At 36.9% G+C, this 13,780-nt stretch overlaps 1 protein-coding gene across 2 annotated transcripts in view; it reads right to left on the reverse strand.

Annotated features, from left to right (window-relative positions):
• LOC125235825 (protein Fe65 homolog) overlaps positions 1–9,469 on the reverse strand; it is a 123,390-nt gene extending 113,921 nt beyond the window's left edge. The window contains exon 1 of one of the 2 annotated variants that reach the window (XM_048142415.1): positions 9,343–9,469. The gene's annotated coding sequence lies outside the window, so the exon portion shown is untranslated. The remainder of the gene's footprint in view (positions 1–9,342) is intronic. The other variant, XM_048142416.1, reaches the window with a different exon arrangement.
• Positions 9,470–13,780: the final 4,311 nt, after the last annotated feature.

The following is a 13,780-nucleotide window of genomic DNA, read 5'->3' on the forward strand; positions in this document are numbered from 1 at the left end:
CCCTGGGCGTCTTTATTTGACTTTTAAAATTGATATTTACAAGTCATACCTGTTACGTAACTAGGGGGCCGATTTTTGAATCTCGGCCATTCGGTTTCGTGCAATTCGTTCAGTAATATCTCCACTACTAGCGATTTAAATTCTACTAACAGAATCGAAAACGAGTGGTCATTACCACTAGTTTTAAAATAACCTAACCACAAAATTAAAATTTTGAAAAAACCCCCGACTGCGACATAGTTGACCGATTTTCATGAAACATGGCTAAGAACACTACTAACTCAGCTTTCAGACAAAAAAAACTAAATCTAAATCGGTTCATGCGTTCGGGAGCTACACGTGCCAAGAAATTCAGACACACTCAGACAAACAGACAGACAGACAGACAGACAGACAGACAGACAGACAGACAGACAGACAGACAGACACGTCAAACTTATAACACCCCTCCGTTTTTGCGTCGGGGGTTAATTACTAGCCGTCCTTTTTCAAAAATAGCATTTACGGCGTTTTCCACAAACTTTCGAACGGCGAATTCGGGCGTTCGAAATTCAAAAATCGATCCTCAGGTACTGATTCTGAGTACGTATCGTGTAAACTGGGATACATACGATCCTACGTATTGAATATTTGTCCACTAGACGTTTTCCATACCTGGAGTTGGGCGGGACATGTAACAGATGGACTACTGATTGTAAGAAGCGTTTGGCATCCGTTAGCTCGTTGGGTGGACGACATCTGGGGCCACAACTGGATGAGACTAGCTCAGGACGACAAGTGGCATACTAGAAGAGAGGCCTATGCTCAGCAGTGGGCGATAATGATATGATGATGATGATGATGATATGGGGGAAATTTCGACTAGAGAGTAATTAAAATTAATCGATATTTTTCCATGTTCTAAAATGTTTATATTATTAAATAGAGTGTCCCATATGGCACGCGTCTTCAGTAGACAAATATGAAATTCAAGTTAATATTCATATTCATATATTCATTTATTTCTTGCTTTTGTGGGTTTACAATAGATCTTACAACTGGACATCAGTGTTTTTACCACAAACCCTGTTAGATCACTGCATTATTATATACTTAAAAACTAAAATATACAATATTTACATTAATTAATTATAGTGGGGCGTATATTTCAATTAAGTCTATACCTATGCCAGATCAAAATGTAGGGTAGTTGTAAATATTCAAACAGAGCTGAAACTTTAACCGCCGCGCCAACCGCAGAACTACTAACCGCGCATCCTTCTCGCTGACAGATGGCGCCGCTGTAATGGAACTTCCGAACACCCTGTTTATTGATGGCTTTCATATTGCTTTAAATGGAACCCTTTGGAAATGTTGAAACTACTTACCTGCGATTTCGTACAAAGTGTTTTTGCAGAAATATATCACATTCATGTAGATAGTTATTTATGTCAAACTAGCTTATGCCCGCAGCTTCGCTCGCGTTAGAAAGGGACAAAAAGTAGCCTATGTCACTCTCCACCCCTTCAACTATCCCCTCTTAAAAAATCACGTCAATTCATCGCTCCGTTTTGCCGTGAAAGACGGACAAACAAACAGACACACACACTTTCCCATTTATAATATTAGTATGGATATATAGTAAGTAGGGATGTTACGAATGTCGCATGTGTCACATTCGCGAATGCGAATGCGAATGCGAATATTCAGAATGCGAATGTGCGAATGCGAATGCGAATGCGAATATCGCTGAATTTCATAAAAAACCAAAATAAAAACCAAGCAATCACCAACAACCCGCTAGGTAAAAAATTTGAAATGCTTACTATTGGTCAAAATGCCGAGTACGAACTTCACGCCGTACGAATTTGACCTATCTGCGCATGCGCGAGTCGACAGTCGACAAGTAGCAATTGGAGCGGCCGGCGCGGGCGAGGAACAAGCTGCGACTTGCACACATTCGCATTCGCAAAACATTCGCATCGTTTGAAGCGAATGCGAATGTCAATGCAAATGTTTAAAAGAATGCGAATCATTCGCATATGCGAATCATTCGCATATGCGAATGCGAATGCAAATATTCGTAACATCCCTAATAGTAAGTATAGTACATAGTAAGTATATAATGAAAGTATGAATTGTCACTAGAAGAAGACGTAAAATTAAAATTTTCTATGTGACGATAAACATTTCATATCATATTATGTCGGAAGCGGCTGGGCAGAACTCTATTATGTGTAAGTATTAAGTACATTATTACAAATTAGTTAGGTACAATGTTTCTTTATATTGTTTTTAGGGTTCCGTAGTCAACTAGGAACCCTTATAGTTTCGCCATGTCTGTCTGTCTGTCCGTCCGTCCGTCTCCGTCCGTCCGTCCGTCCGCGGATAATCTCAGCAACCGTTAGCACTAGAAAGCTGAAATTTGGTACCAATATGTATATCAATCACGCCAACAAAGTGCAAAAATAAAAAATGGAAAAAAATGTTTTATTAGGGCACCCCCCCTACATGTAAAGTGGGGGCTGATATTTTTTTTCATTCCAACCCCAATGTGTGATATATTGTTGGATAGGTATTTAAAAATGAATAAGGGTTTACTAAGATTGTTTTTTGATAATATTAATATTTTCGGAAATAATCGCTCCTAAAGGAAAAAAAGTGCCGTCCCCCCCCCTCTAACTTTTGAACCATAAGTTTAAAAAATATGAAAAAAATCACAAAAGTAGAACTTTATAAAGACTTTCTAGGAAAATTGTTTTGAACTTGATAGGTTCAGTAGTTTTTGAGAAAAATACGAAAAACTACGGAACCCTACACTGAGCGTGGCCCGACACGCTCTTGGCCGGTTTTTCATTTATTATTATTATTGTTGATGAAATTAATATTGTATTTTTTTGGACATTGGATTTTTCCTAGAAATATTCTAGACATGTATTTTTATATATACATATACCTAATTATATATTTTTTGTTTAACGATTATTTTTATATGAAATTGTATATTATAGACTCAATATTATTATGAACAATAATTACAACAATAAATTGCTCTGATAATTAGGTTAGATTAAGATCATAACATATATGTAATGAACTATTCATAAGAGCTTGTAACTAGGCCTACATGAATAAAGATATTTTGAATTAATTAATTAATTAATTGTTTTTTTATTATTATACGAAACAAGTACTTCACGCGTCACTGAACAATAAAAAAAAGTTGCATTCTTTTTAATAGAATCTTTTTGAGGTTCAGAATACCTACACAAAGTTATCGTCGACCGCGTCTTTTTGAAATTTCCTCCTCCGCAAAATATAGAAATCCTTACAAAGATGACAAACCGCTCCCACCTGTATACCCAATAAATTTTAATATAACACAATGATTATTGATGGCCCCATTATGTAAATTCCGAATCTGCGCTCTTTTAAATTAATGGCCGAATTCCGCCATTTTGAAGTTCTTCCTTAATGGCGTTTTGTAAGTCAATTAATAAATAGGACTTTGGTGTGGTAAATCAAGTTTATGTGTGGAATTTTGATTAAATTTTTCGTTAGGTGTAGATACAGAAAAACAGAAGCTTCAGAGGTTTTTTCAGATTATGGGTCAATCCACATTAATACGTCACGGGGCCAGGCGTGCAGCGTGCATGCCAAACAATTGAAGCTCATACAAGTGTCCTGAGTAGACGCTGCATAGGGTGGACGCACGCTTGTCCGCCCCGCTGTGCGCCCCGCCGAATGCTTCGCTCCAAGCGTCCACTCAGGCTATACTAGGGTTGCAATAACACGGTTTTTTTCTGGCTTGAAAAAAAAAAACATGAAAAAAAACCGTGAAAAAAAAAACAGTTTTTTTTTTCTGGTTTATGTTTTTTTCTAAAGGACGAAATCTCAAAATTTGCAAAACAGTAAAGTTAATACTTTTATACGGTTTTTTAGACTTTATGTTAACTATTAAACGAATTTACATTTTATAACTTTAATTTCTGGTTTTATTAAACTAACATTCACACAATCTGTATTTAGTAGGTAGTTGTCGCTATTTACTGTTGGCAACACCACCGCCTCTCCACGCTCCACGCCGCATCGGGAATTCCCCAATAAACGTGTTGCATACTGAATGTTTATCGAATCAAAATGTAGGTACGTTATTGTTATTGAAACGTTACAAATCACGAAAAACTGTTATTGTCGTATTATTTGTTAATCTGAAAAAAAAAACATATTTAGAAAAAAAAAACTGCTTGGTTTTTTTCATGTTTTTGTTCATAAGTAATTCTGAAAAAAGAAACATTTGGTTTTTTTCTATTTGTAACCCTAGGCTATACACTTAATCAGCTATATCTATTGGCTTTCAATCTTTTACGAAAATAGTGACAATATCGAAATATTGACAGTAAAAACCTAACCAGGTTATCAATCATCAAATCAGATCAATACCGAACTTTTTTACACATCACGACAAGCCAAATTAGATTCGTACAATCGATCCGTCAAGCTTAGTCAAAAACGTATGCAAAAACCTAAGAAATTTACAACGAAAAATATACTTTATCTTTACAATTATAAGGTTTGTGGTTTAGATTTATTTTATCTACCTTGAGTAAGTGGTCAAGTGGAAAAAGGTCAATGTTTCTAACCTAAGTTTTGTTGTGAAAAAGTGAAGTTTCACAAAGAAAGTGAGATTTGTTAGTTTTCTACTACGAAAAACGTGAGTTCAAATCCTATGTCACTACATTTTTTTTTTAGCATATTTACTTACGCCGACCATTTTCAATTTGTGAAGTAATTTTATATCATACACTAAAGAAAAAGTGGCCTAGTCCACAGGTGGTCGAGGTGGGAGTCGAACCAGCATTATAGTTTACGCGGCTAACGTCCTAACCGCTAGACCACCCGGCCAATGCCGGCCCGGCCCGGTACCGGTCATAATTTGCTAACTAGTGCATGTTATTTTTGAAATATTAGGCCTAAACTGCCTTTGACCAACACTAACGGCGAGCAAAGTGTAATTCTTGCACCTCATATATTTGATAGGCAATGAGTTTAGATATAAATATAATATAATACCTCTATAATCTGTGGGTATAGATGTACTTATAGAACAATAGATAACACGGCGCTTTCTATGATAAATATAAATATCACGTTCTATATCCCTGTCATCTTTAAGGTCCTCGGTTAGTACATGGCCCAGATATTTAAATTCTGATACCCTCTTTAGAGGCATATTGTTTAGAAGAAGTGGTGGAATGTACAGGGGCAACTTGTTTTTACCTTTGAAAATCATGAACTCACTTTTTTTGACATTATACCTTAAGCCATGTGTAACCGCATACCTTTCACATATTTTTATTAGTTGTTGCAATCCATAGAACGACGGACTCAGCAGCACCATATCGTCCGCATAGCTTATATTATTAACACTTATATTATCTAGCCGGCAACCGATATATGTGCTACTCAGCTCGCCAATCAGCTGATCAATATACAAGTTAAATAATCTTGGAGATGTCAAACCGCCCTGTCTGACCCCACAGCTGAGTGAAAACTCGTCAGAATAGACATTTGCCCACCTAACCTTGTTTTTTTGATTACTGTACCAATATGAAAAGAGACTGACCACCTCAGGTGCTACGCCCGTAGCCCCCAACTTGTCCCATAAAATATTGACAACTACAAAAACAAGCACGTAGTCAGAACGTTCAGGGGCCCGTTTCTCGAAAGGTACAAGCCTTGTATTACAAGTGTGTTTCCATGACAACCCATACGATTTGACAGTTTGTCAAATATTAATATTAGCGCCATCTAGCTGAGCGTACCCCGTGAATAAGGTGTAACGCCATCTAGGCCACCGTGCCTTTTTCTGTAGGGCTTTGAGGTACGTTTTTTTTTTCTTAGACTTTATCCGTCTATACGGAGTTACATATATCTTTGATAAAACTATACTTTACTCAGCTATATAGTGTTAGGTTCTACATATCAACTTTACCACTAGAGATAAGAGGTAGACGGTCTCTATTGTGGCCACAATATTCTCTATGTAGGTATGCTACTAACTAGCTAACTTGACCTTTCAGACTTATTTTTATCCAACTGAAATATGTAGAATAGCTGAAAAATGTGCCCCACGTGTATTGATTGTGTCGTGAGTAATGCGTTGTTTGATAAGATCAACATTAAGTATAGAGTATAGGTAACTAGATTTCGCCCGCGTACTAATCTAATCTTATTGTTCCATAGAAACTTTGGACCCCCATTTCACCCCCTTAGGAGATGAATTTTGAAAAATCCTTTTTTAGTGCTCCTCTACACCTTATAAGGAACCTAGGGCCAAATTTGGAATCTCTAGGACCAGCGATTTTGGCTGTGCGTTGACATGTCAGTCAGCCAGTCAGTTTCTTCTTTTATATATTTAAATGTAGATCACATTAAATCATTGTATGTCTATGTAGATCACATTAAATCAATAAAAGTACTAACACAGTACAAAACGGTAGAATTTTTATATAAAAAATGTCAGACACTGACTAAAAGCCTCAAACTTTTTTTTTGTTTTTAAGAGGGGAAAAAACACGTGCGAAAAGGAAATTCGTAACTCTTGTCGATGTAAAGCACTCCCTTCGGTCGTGTTTTAATTTATCGGCACTCGTTTCGAACTTCCTTTTTTTACGCACTTGTATCTGTACCTACTATTTTAATAATTGTTAATATTTTCGGAAATAATCGCACCAAAAGTTTAAAAAAAATTGTCCGCCCTCCCTCTAACTAGAGTAGAACTTTATACTTAAACACTTCCTAGCAAAATTATTTTGAACTTGATACGTTGAACAGTTTTTGAAAACAATACGGGAAACTACGGAAATACACAAAGCGTGGCCCGACACGCTCTTGGCCGGTTTTTTGTAACCTAGACCCCTAAATGTAGCCACCGCGACCTGAATACACACAATAGTGGCCAACTACGTCACTCTGGCGTCATCGTTTGTGAAAGCACAAAATTCAGTAAGTGTTTAAATTGTGTGACACACGCTAATGAACGATTAATTTCGTAGAAACGGTAATTTATGTACAAAAATATCAACAGCGGAAGTAGCTGCTTGTGTATACCACTCGGCAATCGGGTCACAATGGCAAGGGTCAAAAATACTAAGTATCCTCAGAAAATACTAAGGTCCCGGGTTCGAATCCCGGTAAGGCATTTACTTGTGTGATGAGCACAGATATTTCATGGATGTTTTCTAACTATATAATTTAATTTTAATTTGTACAGTATGTACTTAAACATGGTTTTCATAATTAGGTCTGTATTAGCAATAAATAAGTAAGTACAATAAAGTATATAATATGTATTATATGTATTTGTATATTATATATGTACCTAGTTGTCTGAATACCTGCAACATAAGCCATTTTGAGCTTACCGTGGGAATCAGTCAATCTGTGTAAGAATATCCTGTAATATATATTTTTTTATTATTATAAATGGGCTTACTCTTGGCCACAGACTAGCCAAAGGCAAAGACGTGGCCTACGATGGAGTGAGCTCGCCCAGAAGATGCCTGTTCACTCTTTATTTGAAGGTTGCCGGGTTATATGAGCTCGGAAATATAGCCGCCGGCAAGGAATTCCACTCCTTGGCAATTCATTATTATATTAATTTATTTAACTATATGACTAATTACCCTATGTTCAACGAATAAAAAATATTCTGATTCTGATTCCAAATTTCCCTGCAGATTGAAATATTTACCTAAATTCATATAAATAGATCCATAAGAAAACTACGAAATAGGTTTGATTATTCCATTCCGCTGTAAGTATGTATGTCGTAAGTTTCCCATGCTGTAAGCGGAACTTTGTTGGACAGACGCCAAAGACGTCACTCGCTAGAACTAGGCTATTATAGTACCTAAGTCTAATAGACCTAGAACGTGTAGGTCAATTCAATATGTATGACATGCGTAGAATAGTTTTATAAAGTTTGATTTGACGTGAATATCTAAATTCACTTTTATCTTTTTATTTTTATTGTTTCAGTCTTGATTATGCTTCTCTTTATTACTTCTAGGCTAGGTAGGTAGGCAGGCAAAGCAAAACAGTACTTACCTATTAAGTTTGATTATTTTAATTGGTTTATATTTAGGGAAGGTTTTATATGATGTGGATAAGTCAAACAAAAATATTACAAATCTGTCAACAAATACATTTTTTTGAGTAATATGAATTTAGGTACGCAAGTAACGCGTGATTCTGTTCCTTATTTAAAAATCTAACCTAACGTTGTGATGAGTTTTATTTGAACAACGAAAATAGTTGTTAGGCAAGCGCGGATCCAGCTTCGTGCCCAGGGGGGGGTCACGTGGTAAAGGCCCAGGCCCCCCGGGGGGGGTCACGTGGTCTATTTGTATGGCCAGCCTAGGCTCCAGGGGGGGTCATGACCCCCATGACCCCCCCCTGGATCCGCGCATGTTGTTAGGTACCTATTTATGTAGTATAGGTATGTTTTGAAGAGTTGAATATGTTATTGATAGAGTTTAATATTTATAATTAAGATGTTTAGTACGTAAGTAGATACTCGTAGGTATACATATGTACTCATAATTATAACACTTTTATATCAATTATTTAGAATTAGAGACACTTACACGTTTAATTTCTGAACGTTTTCTATTCGTAACTAAATTCCTCGAATCCACATTTCACAAAATAAAACAAGCTTATTCATATTATCCTCGTACGCAACATTACTTCTCTTTACCCCCCTACATAAACAAGACCCTCACGCGTAGCATATGAATCGGCTTTCTTGAAAATACCTTAATTTGATAAGTGCGTTGACATCGAGCCCGGAGCTAGTGACAAAATGACTCGAGTTTACTATTAAACGTAGTACGCACTACGCATTTTACTTACCTATTAGTCCTACTACGTAATTTTACTAGATTCTACAGTAAAAATAATTAGTTTTTGGGATAGTATTTCTTATTTAGCGTAATTTATTGGAAGTAAAATGTACGATGGTTGAAATAAGAAAGCGTTAGGTTTAGGTTAAAATACGTAGAGCAGTTTAGTTACTTCATAGATTAAAATAAAAAGCTAGCTAAGTTAGCTATTAGCTTAGCTGTAAAGGATGTTATAGATTCATATAATCCGTTTCCATAGTATTATTTCATTAATAATTATCGCTAACCGAAGAAAATAATTAATTACGTGAAATAATCTTCGAACATTCTCAAAAAATAGTCTCCAATTATATTTTATGGGACTTGACGTATATTTAAGTAAAAAAATTCAATGTCTACTTAAACTAGATGCTTAAATAAACTAATATCTTATTCTTGTTTTTGGAGAACTTACCTCACTTCTTACGCTTCACGAAAAAAATATTACGTAAGATCACACACTGATAAAACAGTTTAGTTCTTTCAAATAGTCACTACACTTTAGTCTTTTCGTTAGTTTATTAATGTCTTTTTACTTTCCACTGTTATAGCAGTAGATAAAACGGGAAATAAATGAAAATAAAATGGAGACTGGTCGCGTATTGGGGTTAGTTCTGGATACAGCGCGCATGCGTGGAACAACCCTTGTTTGGAACCCTTAAAAGTAGGGGAATGTTGTTAGTTCCAATCCATATTCATTCTTATCTTAGAGTTATTTTCTTTTGTGTATTAATTACTGCTGCAAGTTTACAATATAAGCGTTAATTTTAAAAATTATAAAGGTAAGTTTAAAGGGTAAGAAAGAATTAAGCTTAGATTTTTTGGACATGGCAATGTTGTGATGTCATTTTATGTAAATAGTGAATCTACGTCGCAGTTTCGTGTGCGTTCGTTACTGGTTAGTGCGTTTTTAACCGACTTCAAAAAAAGGAGGAGGTTCTCAATTCGACTGAATGTTTTTTTATTTTTTTTTGTATGTATACTCGATGTCTCCGAGAATCATGGACCGATTTTCAAGATTTTTTTTCAATCGATCAGGTATTAACCCCGAGATGGTCCCATTGGCACCAAGTCGGGGTCTGATGATGGGATCTTGGAGAAATCGAGGGAACTCTTCAAATGTTATAGGCACATGTAATGTTTTTAGTGTATTTTTCAAAGGTACACCAGTATTTACGCCTGATAGTAATAATTTTATGTGGCTGAGCTGATGATGGAAGGTCAACTCCTCAATGGTTAGGAGTTAAAGGATAATTCTTTCACTACTGTACGTACCTATATTCGGACTGATACATATAATATCAATAGGAACCACTAAAAATCAACAAATAAATAAACTTTTTAACAAAAAATAAAACCGCCTTCATTAATAAGCGCGTTACAAAACACGGTGAAACTAAAAAGCAAAAAATAATAAACCTTTGAATTCAGATTTCTTATCGGATTGCAATAATCTAAACATCCAAATTATACACAAATTACTATATCAATTATTTTTGGAGTCGGGGCCATCAGCCTGCGTATGGTTGGGTGGGGCAAACAGGAAATAGCAAGGCGACGAACAGGTCTGGCACCGACTACAAAAATAATTGATTTGTGTATAATTTGGTTGCTTAGATTATTGCAATCCGATAAGAAATCTGAATTCAAAGGTTTATTATTTTTTGCTTTTTAGTTTCACTGTGTTTTGAAACGCGCTTATTTTTGAAGGCGGTTTTATTTTTTGTTAATAAGTTTATTTATCACATTATCCGATCCGATATCGGATGTAGGACCGTTACCCTATATATTAAAGCCGCCATCCTTTGCCTTTGAAATCCTTTATCCGATATCTGATCGGATAATGTGAAAACGCAGTTAGGGGATATGGGTGCAAAAATAACTAAACTGCTGAACTAACTAGAAGTATCCTGACTAGCAGTCTATTGTAGATGATTATAATAATGAATCACCAAATTTTGAAACTGCCTTAAATATGTTGGTCAAAGTACTATGGCTTTAGTTAAGAAAACGCTTGTAAATAGGTACATAGATTAAGCATCCATATGACTACAGTAACAGCATACTATTAGAGTCGTATTCTTACTTGCCTTGACGTGATTTATAAATTTTTAAACTAAAGACTCCGGCAGGACTCGATTTTGCCTAATCGCGCTTCCAACTGCGCCAGTTTATATATATAGCTGGCGCCTCAAAAACGGAAGCCTTTGGCCGCAACAGATCCGTGACATCAGAAGACAAATTCGAATTTTGAAAATAATTGAATATATTGATTCCATTTGATATCGCCCGGCCTCGCATCTCGCTCTTACAAGAAATTCAAGCCGCAACTTGGTCTGCGGACAATTATTATAGAAAATATAATGATTTATAAAATACTAGTTTTGCCCGCGGCTTCGCTCGCGTTCGAAAGAGACAAAAAATAGCCTTTATCATTCTCCATCCCTTCATCTATCTCCACTCAATCACGACAATTCGTCGCTCCGTTTTGCCGTGAAAGACGGACAAATAAACAGACACACTTTCCCATTTATAATATTAGTATGGATATCCTGTGATTGTAAAATAGATAAACTGATATTATTTTTCTAACAAATTTCTAACAAGTTTTTCCAGAAATTTCTGCGTCGCATACCTGGGGGGTTACCATGACGTGCTAAAGTTTAGGTTGAGAGAGAGGGACGGAGCTATGTAACTGCTATAGCTGTGTCCCTTTCTCTCAACCTAAACTGAACGTCTTTAATACGTCATGGTAACCCCCCTGAACTGTGTAAGACAGAAAAATTCTTGAATCCCTCCTCCTCAGTCGCTCTGATTCGATGTTATACGTGACTAAGGGAAACTTTATTATTTATCTACTTATCTTCCATACTACACCTGTGTCACCTAAAATGTAAAAAAAAATAGTGCGATCCTGGGTTCGAATCCCGGTAAGGGCATTTATTTGTGTGATGAGCACAGATATTTGTTCCTGATTCATAAACGTTCACTAAAGTTATCAAGCCGATAAAGTTCGTTTGTCCCTTTCCAACGTATTGGCGTGATAGAAAGGGACAAACGAACTTTATCGGCTTGATAACTTTATTGAACGTTTATGAATAAGGGGGTATGTATATAAGTATGTATATCGTCGCTTAGCACCCATAGTACAAGCTTTGCTTAGTTTGGGGCTAAGTTGATCTGTGTAACGGCCCAGCCACGACATTGGTCTAAGCGCGACAGCGGTGAGCGGCAGCCATACGTGCGAATGAAAAGTTCCATCGCTGTGTCTCGCTCCAACGTATGGCCGCCGCTCACCGCTGTCGCGCTTAGACCAATGTCGTGGCTGAGCCGTAAGGTGTCCCGTTCCCAATATTTATTTATTTTTATTTATTTAATTACTAGCTTTTGCCCGCGGCTGTGCTCGCGTTAAATTAGAAAATTGCGGAATGCTCCATACAAACTTAATTCCCCCCTTTTAGGGAGGTGGGGGGCTGCAAAAATGTAACCTATGTCACTCTGTTCTAATATTAAATTTTTGGCAGACGAGACACTATAGACATCTATATACATAATATCGAGTAGTAGTACCATAAATTAAATTATAAATATCTGGTCAACCGAGCTTCGCTCGGTTCTGTTTCGTATCCTTGACATGTGTCGCCATCTAGTTCAAAAATGAATAGTACCTACATCGAGCGAAAGAATTCTCAGCCTTAACAACACAACTACTCCACACGAGATGGCGCGCATTTCGCCACAAAAACTCAAATAGTGTATTTTCTATTCGTTTTAGCCTTGACCTGTGTCGCCATCTAGTGTTTGCACAGAACACCCCACTAGAAGCCAAATGCAAGCGATATTGTTCGAGACGCAAATCACCAATCCTTGCGGGGTGAGGCGGGCGCGCACGGTGCTGCCATTGGTCGTTTCAAATAATGGCGCGCCTTTATGATTAGCAGTAGGGATGGGAATGGGACATGTCTATTATAGACAATGGTACCGGTACCAGTCCTGTGGTGAATTTGTTTTGCAACAAATTATAATATTATAATTAAATTATAATAAGGCCTAGTTACCCTTCGGGTTGGAAGGTCAGATGGCAGTCGCTTTCATAAAACTAGTGCCTACGCCAAATCTTGGTAGTAGTTTCCAAAGCGGATACCAGGCTCCCATGAGCCGTGGCGAATGCCGATGCCGGGATAACGCAAGGAGGATGATAATTGTGATAGCATCTCAATAAAAATCATTCTAGTAACTAATAACTAAACTGTGCATTTTTACTTACGTTTACTAAGTTAAATAACCAACTAAATATTCTAAACTAATCAATGAACTAAATACCACTACAGACTCTACAGATTTTAGATAATTATTCACTATTACAAATCTGCTTTCTTTTATATTTCATAAAATGGTAGCACATGGTACGAACGGCAGTACGAAGTTCCCGCAACAGACATAAACTAACATGGCCCCATGCCTAGTCGTTTACGTGAAAGGGATAGCATATCACATTGTTAACTCGGTAAAGAGGGATGGACGCGCCTCGGCGCCGCTCAGCACAACCATATTGACCAGTATAAATGAACTCCGCGGACAATAAACAATATTCAACAAAATAATTAATTTGACTTAACTGTGGAATGTTGTTCCATCTTTTTTACATGTAGAAGTGTTAGAAGACTTGCCACACCACTTTATGCTGTAAGAGACCATTGTTTGCAATCAAAATTGATTATTTAAGATTTTTTCCCGAGCGGACACGGACACTGTTAGCGGGTCGTATACTTGGGCGCTACTGATCGGTGTCGCACGCGTTCAAACTTTTATAAACCTGATTTGTCGTATGCTTGGTGACCGCGAGTCGCCCT

This window comes from Leguminivora glycinivorella, chromosome 18, assembly GCF_023078275.1.
Source record: "Leguminivora glycinivorella isolate SPB_JAAS2020 chromosome 18, LegGlyc_1.1, whole genome shotgun sequence".
NCBI classification, from domain to species: domain Eukaryota; kingdom Metazoa; phylum Arthropoda; class Insecta; order Lepidoptera; family Tortricidae; genus Leguminivora; species Leguminivora glycinivorella.